The sequence below is a fragment of the Papio anubis genome, chromosome 7 (genome assembly GCF_008728515.1).
Source record: "Papio anubis isolate 15944 chromosome 7, Panubis1.0, whole genome shotgun sequence".
Classification (NCBI taxonomy): domain Eukaryota; kingdom Metazoa; phylum Chordata; class Mammalia; order Primates; family Cercopithecidae; genus Papio; species Papio anubis.
In genome coordinates this window covers 122,390,611-122,398,325 of record NC_044982.1, presented here as the reverse complement: position 1 = coordinate 122,398,325, position 7,715 = coordinate 122,390,611, and the positions used below count along the sequence as shown (strand labels likewise).

At 48.9% G+C, this 7,715-nt stretch overlaps 1 pseudogene; it reads right to left on the bottom strand.

The window, feature by feature from the left end:
- Positions 1–6,752: 6,752 nt before the first annotated feature.
- LOC101011788 lies at positions 6,753–7,430 on the bottom strand (annotated as a pseudogene).
- Between the last annotated feature and the right edge of the window lie 285 nt (positions 7,431–7,715).

Here is a 7,715-nt window from a genome sequence, read left to right as displayed (position 1 = left end):
CTGCCGGGCTTGTGCCTTTACTGGAAGTGCCCTGCCTTTTTATTTCTACCAGCTCTGATTTAGTTTTCAAGTCCTGACACAATTCCTGCCTCTTCCCTGGAGTACCCCGGCCCCCATCACAGGCCTCTGCCACATTTTTTTCTGCATAAGAGTCCAGTTAAGTTGAAGATGGCATGACCCTTTATCCCTAAATGTTTCAGTGGGCATTTCCTAAGAACTAGGATTTTTTTTTTGGTTGTTTGTTTTACATAACAACAGTACAGTTATCAAAATCAGGATATTTCACAATGATACACTGCTATTATCTCATCCAGGAGTCAGCAAACATTTTCTATAAAGAGCCGGATATTTTCAGTTTTGCAGGCTATATGGTCTCCATTGCAACTACTCAACTCCGCCCCACTGTGCAAAAGCAGCCATAGATAAGGTGAAATTGAACGAGCATGGATGTGTTCCAATAAAACTTTATTTACGAAAACAGGCAGCAGGTCAGGCCAGATTTGTCCTGAGGGCCGTAGCTTGCCAACTCCTGATGGTTCATATTCAAATTTGGCCAACTGTTCCAATAATATCCTTTTAGAGTGATATTGTTTCCTGATCTTTGTATAGATTTTAAATGTTTATCTTGAACAAATTAATGGTCTTAATCCTCCAAAATAGAACTGAAAATAACTGTGCTATTCACATGGCGATCACAGGGTTTAAAAATGTCTGAATTCATGCTGCAGCCCTGACAGGCAGTGCAGTCCTGTGACGGGTGTGGGTTTCATCTGTGTCTTCTCCTTTGTCCAGTCCTAAATGCAGCTCTGTGAAGTTCTGAATAACTTCATTTAAGGTTGCTATACGAGTCTATGTTAGGGTTCTTTGTGGTGATGACCCCTACACCAAATGACTCTGCTGGCCTCCCAGTGACCTTAGATCCTCCTTAAAGACAGGAACCAGGTTCTGTTCCTCACAGAGCCTGGCCCAGCAAGACCCGTAGACCTGGGTCAGGGTGAGGTGTGGCCTGGTGCAACGCTCCTCTGAGAGTTGCCATTTCCTATTGCTCGTGAGGCTCACTCAAGCTCAGAATGAGAAGCACCTGGCTTGCCCTCGGGCACAGTAGTGAAGGTTTAAATAAAAATGTCTCCAGCCGGGTGCGGTGGCTCACGTCTGTAATCCCAGCACTGTGGGAGGTTGAGGCAGGTGGATCACCTGAGATTGGAAGTTCGAGACCAGCCTGACCAACATGGAGAAACTCTGTCTCTACTAAAAATACAAAAGTAGCTGGGCGTGGTGGCAGGTGCCTGTAATCCCAGCTACTTGGGAGGCTGAGACAGGAGATTCGCTTGAACCCAGGAGGTGGAGGTTGCAGTGAGCCAAGATTGCGCCTCTGCACTCCAGCCTAGGCAACAAGAGAGAAACACCATCCCCCGCCCCCCAAAAAAAAAAAAAAAAAGTCTCCAAAGAACCAGTTGTGTAGCCAGATGAATCAAGGGCCACTAAGCGTTTGCTCCAAAGGCCACAGAGGCTGAGTAGTAGGCCCAGCTATGACAGCCAGAGAAGACAAGAAGGGCATCCAGAGACTTCTGGCTCCACTGGCCTTTCTTTCTTTCTCTGTCTCTCTCTCTCTCTCTCTCTTTTTTTTTTTTTTTTAAAGAAAGAGACAGGGTCTTGTTCTGTTGCCTGGGCTGGAGTGCAGTGGTAAGATTGCAGCTTACTCCAGCCTTGAAATTCTGGGCTTAAGTGATCCTCCTATCTCAGCCTCCTAAGTAGCTAGGACTACAGGCACACACCATCACGCCTGGCTAATTAAAAAAAATTTTTTTCTTAGAGAAATGAGGGTGTTGCTATGTTGCCTCAGCTGTTCTTGAACTCCTGGCCTCAAGTGGTCTTCCCACATTGGCCTCCTAAAATGCTAGTATTCCACGTGTGAGCCCCCCAGGACCCTCACTGGCTTTTCCCTTGAGGAAGACTTTGTTTAGGACTACTGTGGTAGATGTCAAGACTATCACAACAGTGGGGAGCCTATATTCAACTCCAAATACAGCACAGACAGCTGAGGGTTTACAGCCAACCAGCAGAATGAAGGGTGGGAGCACGCTGTCAGTGGATGGAAGTTACTAAGAGGAGACATCAAGGGTAGGGGGATTCTTGCTAAATCAATGCAACAGGATTCTTGCTAAAACTGGGCTAGGCAGGCTGAAGACAGGATCCCAGGATGAAGCCTACTCAAAAAGAGGGCTCAGAGGAGCTGGTTTAAGTTTGCTCAAGGAGAGTCTTTGTCACCTGCTATGCGATCTTAGAACCGCCCCCCCCCCCCCCACTTTTACAGGTGAGGAAATAGAAGGTCAGAGAAGCAGTCATTTGCCTGAGGTCTGCTTTAGTCCATCTCACCCCCAGGGGGCCCGGCCCTAAGGTTCTGACCACAGCTGCCCCTTGCCCACAAGCTATAGGTAAAAGGACATGAGCCCCAGCCCTTCCTTTGCTACTGGACTCATTGCTGTGTGACCCTTCTTAAGACCAGTCCATCTCTGGGCCTCTCAATGTGACCCACAGCCACAAGGGAGTCCTCTGGCCGAGCCATGGGAACACAGGGGAGCTGGGTAGTCCAGGCCTGGGATGGGCAGGGTACTAATTAGTGAGAGCTCCTCTGGAATGTTAAGTACCCAGCCCTGGAATGCAGCTCCTGCTGGCTGCAAATCCCCCTGCCATCAAACAGGCCCTGCCATGGCGATAAAGATCAGGGTGGGCAGGCCCCGGGGGCCCTGCCTTGGGAAGGCCACCAGGCAACACATTTCTCTAGCCTCTCCCCACGATCTCCCTCCATTAAGAGCTCACTCTATCTTAGAGCTTGAGCTTGGCTCAGAGCAAGGCTTGGTGAGTGTGCTAGGAGCCTTCTAAGGTGGCCCCCAGTGATTCCTACCTCCTGTTGTTAATGCCTTTGTGGAATGCCCTCTCCTTCAGTGTGGACTGGGCCTAGTGAGTGGCTCCTGACAAACAGAATACGGCAAAAGTGATGGCACATCACCTCTGATATTAGGTTACAAAAAGACCATGGCTTTTGTCTTGGGCACTCTGTTGCTGTCTCTGAGTGAAGCCAGCTGTCATGAGCTGCCCAGTGGAGAAGGCCACATGGCAAGCATATGAGAACAGTCTCCAGCCAACAGCCAGCAAGGCCAGCCAGGCCAGATAGGAACTGAGGCTTACAGACCTACAACCCACAAAAACAGAATCTTGCCAACAATCACATGAGTAGACTTAGAAGAGGATCCATCCCCAGATGAGCCATCAGATGACTGTTGACTTCATTACAGCTTGATTGCAGCCTGAGAGAGACCATGAGGCAGAGGACCCAGCTAGGAAACTATGCCCAGATTCTTGACCCAGGAAACTGTGACATCATAAATACCTGTTGTTTTAAGTTGCTAACTTTTGGGGCAAATGTTATGTAGCAATGGATAACTATTACAGCCCATATCAATCAAGCGCTTACAATGTGCCTGGCCCTCTTCCCATCACTCTTTCCCCTGGCACCCTTAGGAGGTCAGCCCATTTGATAGCCATGGAAAGTGAAGCGGGTGTGGAAGCCCAAGGCCAGGCTCTTTAATTTCAGCTCCCGTGGAAAACTCAGGACATCCTGAATTTTGTTTTGTATTGTTTCGAGACAGAGTCTCCCTCTGTCACCCAGGCTGAAGTACAGTGGCATGATCTCAGCTCTCTGAAATCTCTGCCTCCTGGATTCAAGCAATTCTCCTGCCTTAGCCTCCCAAGTAGCTGGGATCATAGGCATGTGCCACCACACCTGGCTAACTGTTGTATTTTTAGTAGAGATGGGATTTCGCCGTGTTGGCCAGGCTGGTCTCAAACTCCTGACCTCAAGTGATTTGCCCACCTCGGCCTCCCGAAGCGCTAGGATTATAGGCATGAGCCTGGCCCTACCTCAGTTTTAACAAGGCATTTTCACCTGTCTGATTTCCTTCAGCTTCATAGTCAGGAATATATTATGAATCCATTGACCAGTTGAGGAAACTGAAGCCCAGAGAGGAGATGGATTTGTTCTAAGTCACACAGAGTGTTAGCTGCAAAGTCATGAGCCTTGACCCCAGGGTCATGAGTTCTGAGCTCAGGATCTTTACTGCACACCAGGCTGCCTCCCCTGCCCAGCCTGGTTCACACAGAATCCTATGGAATGGGGCTCAGAAGAAGGCAGACATTGGTGATTCTGAGGTCTACCGCCTGGTTTCCTTGGGGCTCAGAACTATGCATGTGCCCTTAAGGAGTGTCCGTTTGCCATCTAAGGCCTGTTTTTTGGGGTCTAAGACCTTAAGCCTGGACCCACCCCCTACAGGAGCCTAATGGTCTTGGGCTCAAGGGAGCGAGCTCATGGCTCCTGCTGTTCAGGGTCAGCTCCGAGGTCCTCCATCCTCAGGACACAGCCTCACTGTTCTCAGACATCCCACATGGAGGAGCCGTAAGTCCCTGCCTGGACAAGATGGGCCGAAGGTTTCCCCTGTATGGGGGGCCAGGGCAGATTTGGTGCCCCATGGTCTCTGTTTCCACTTGGGACCTGGGACTGACAGATTTTGGGGGCTTGGACCCTAGCAAAAAGTGGACAACATAAACAACCTCCCGGGGCACTCACCAGACACAAACAAACAGATCCAGGTCTGTGCCGAGACTGCCCCATCCTTCTCAGACTACAGAGAGCCCAGGGAAAGGCAGGATGGCACGGCACCTGCTGGGGCCTCCGCCTAGACCAGGACACTCAAGGGAGTCTGACAGGATCCGAATTTCTACAATCCTGCCAACAGAATGCTGCAGAATGAAAGAATCTCCCTCTAAAGAAGGAGGGCACATTCCTTGCTTCAAGGCCAAGGCCCTACTCCCAACAGTCAGGTGGAGAGACCATGGGTTCTCTGAGCTGAGAAAGATCTTAGGGACCATGGGCCACCCTCAGTCTCAGTCAGGACCAAACCTACCAGTTTACACCTAAGGACTGTGGCCAGGGGAGAGGGCCGGATTTGCCCAACATCACAGAGCCTGGAGCGCCAAGTCCAGTATGAGAATGAGGGTTTCTGACTCTCAGCCCAGTGCCCGGGGCTCTAGGCCAGTGGTCCTCAAACTTTGGTTTGCATTGGAATCATCTGAAGGGCTTGCTCCAACCCAGGGGCTAGGCCCTATGCCTGGAGTTTCTGATTCTGTAGGTCTGAGTGGGACCTGAGAAGCTGCATTTCTGACAAGGTCCAGGTGGTGCCGATGCTGCTCGTCTAGGAACACACTTGAAGAACCAGTGCCCTGGGCATGCTGTCTTCCAGATCACTCTCCTGATGGTCCCCTAAAGCAGTGCTCCACATCCTTTTTGGCACCAGGGACTGGTTTTGTGGAAGGCAATTTTTCTAAATACCAGGGTGGGGAGACGGGGTATGGTTTTGAGATGAAACTGTTCCACCTCAGATCATCAGGTATCAGTCAGATTCCCATAAAAAGCACGAAATCTAAATCCCTCACACACGCAGTTCACAAGAGGGTTCACGCTCCCTTGAGAAGCTAATGTGTTGGCCAGGCATGGTAGCTCATGCCTGTAATCCCAGCACTTTCAGAGGCTGGGGCTGGCGTTTCACCTGAGATCAGGAGTTTGAGACCAGCCTGGATAATGTGGCGAAACCTCGTCTGTACTAAAAATACAAAAATTAGCCAGACGTGGTGGCACGTGCCTGTAATCCCAGCTACTAGGGAGGCTTAAGGCAAGAGAATCGCTTGAACCCAGGAGGCAGAGGTTGCAGTGAGCCAAGATTGCACCACTGCACTCCAGCCTGGGTGACCGACTTCATCTCCCCACCTAAAAAAGAGGCAAATGTGGCAGCTGATCTGACAGGAGGGAGTGCTCAGGTGGTAATGTTTGCTGGCCCGCTGCTCACCTCCTGCTGTGGAGCCCAGTTCCTAACAGGCTACGGACCAGTATCAGTTCACAGCCTGGAGCTTGGGGACCCCTGCCCTAACGCACAGACCGAGAACAATTTGCAGGGTCCCTGAGTGCCTGCCTAGGTACAAACTCCTTTGAGGGAGTGGGGTGTGTTGAAGAATCGTGAAGGGCAGCACCCTGTCTTGTTCATCTTTGCATTTATTGGCCAAGCAGCTCCCCTATTAGCTGACCTACAAAACCCACAGATGTACATGAAACACCCCAATTGTATAAGAAAACATATTTAGGAAAATTAATTTTTTGTCATAACCTTACTGAAAGTATTCTGTTGTTGTTGTTCAGGTAAATCAAGTATTATACGGGGGAATATTTCTATTAAGGAAACTTTCAGTAGGATGTCGATGGGGAGTGAAAGAATGGTCTCTGCTGTGAAGTTTTCTGTTTCCATGCTTTGCCACTAGGGGCTGGTTTCAGCCTTCACTTTACCGTCAGTTCTCCCTATCCATGGGTTGAAAATATTTGGAAAAAAAAAAGGATGATTATGTCCGTACTACATATGTAAAAATCTATTTTCTTGTAATTGTTCCATGAATAACACAGTATAACAACTGTATAAAATAACTTTACATTGTATCAGGTATTATAAGTAATCTAGAGATAATTTAAAGTATATGAGAGGATGTGTGTAGGTTATATGCAAATAATGTACCATTTTATATAAGGACCTGAGCATCTGTGGCTTTTGGTATGCATGGGGGTCCTGGAACCAATCCCCCATGGATACTGAAGGACAACTCTATTTTACCTTTTTGGCACTAAAGCTTCTATTCTTCTTTTTTTTTCTGAAGGCCCAGAGAGCAAGTTTATTTGGTAAATGCTGATGGCAAACATCATCGAAGAGAGACAAGATGGGAAAGGTGTTGAGACAAGAGAGCCTAGGGAGACTTCAGGTTAGATACAAAATTCACACAGGGAAAGGCACGGAGTTGGGAGACTGGGAGGGTCCTCAGCCATTCAGCACCACGCGGACAAGCTCTTCATAGTTGATACAACCATTGCTGTCCTCGTGCCCTGCCACCAGCATCTCTACTTCTTCCTCTGTCATCTTCTCACCCAGTGTGACAAGAACATGCCGGATTTCAGCACCCATGACAGTGCCATTTCCTTCCTCGTCAAACACCCGAAGTCCTTTGACACAATCCTCATAGGTGCCCTGGTCCTTGTTCTTGGCCACTGTCTGCAGCATGGGCAGAAAGTGCTCAAAGTCCAGCACCTTCACATTCATCTCATCACTCTTGTGGTTCCCCAGGACCTTGAGCACCTTGGCGTTGTTGGATTCTGGCCCAGGGCCCTCATTACGTCCCCACACTGGTGTACAGGATCTTGCCATCACCTGCTCGGTCAAACAGCTGGAACGCCTCCTTGAACTCTGCGGTCTGGTCTTCGGTGAAGTCCCACATCTTGACTGCTCAGCTCTGCGGGACCTTTTCCTGCAGTAATGGCCAGCTTCTATTCTTAAAGTGATGCTTTGGATACTGGGTAAGTGGTGGCTCTGTTGACGTGGATATAGATTCTGGATATATATGGATGTGGCCTTGGATACAAATACAGCTGCAGATGCAGAGACAAATGAGGATCTAGATAGAGATACATATACAGATACGGATAGAGATATAGTGTGTATGTGTTTTGAAAAAAAGTACAAGCATGTCTAACATGCTGGCCTGTATGGTATATTCCTCCTCTAGGACTTCATGTTGCTTATTGTGAGGGACACAGCTTTGTCCGTCTTCCCACCAAGAACTTACAT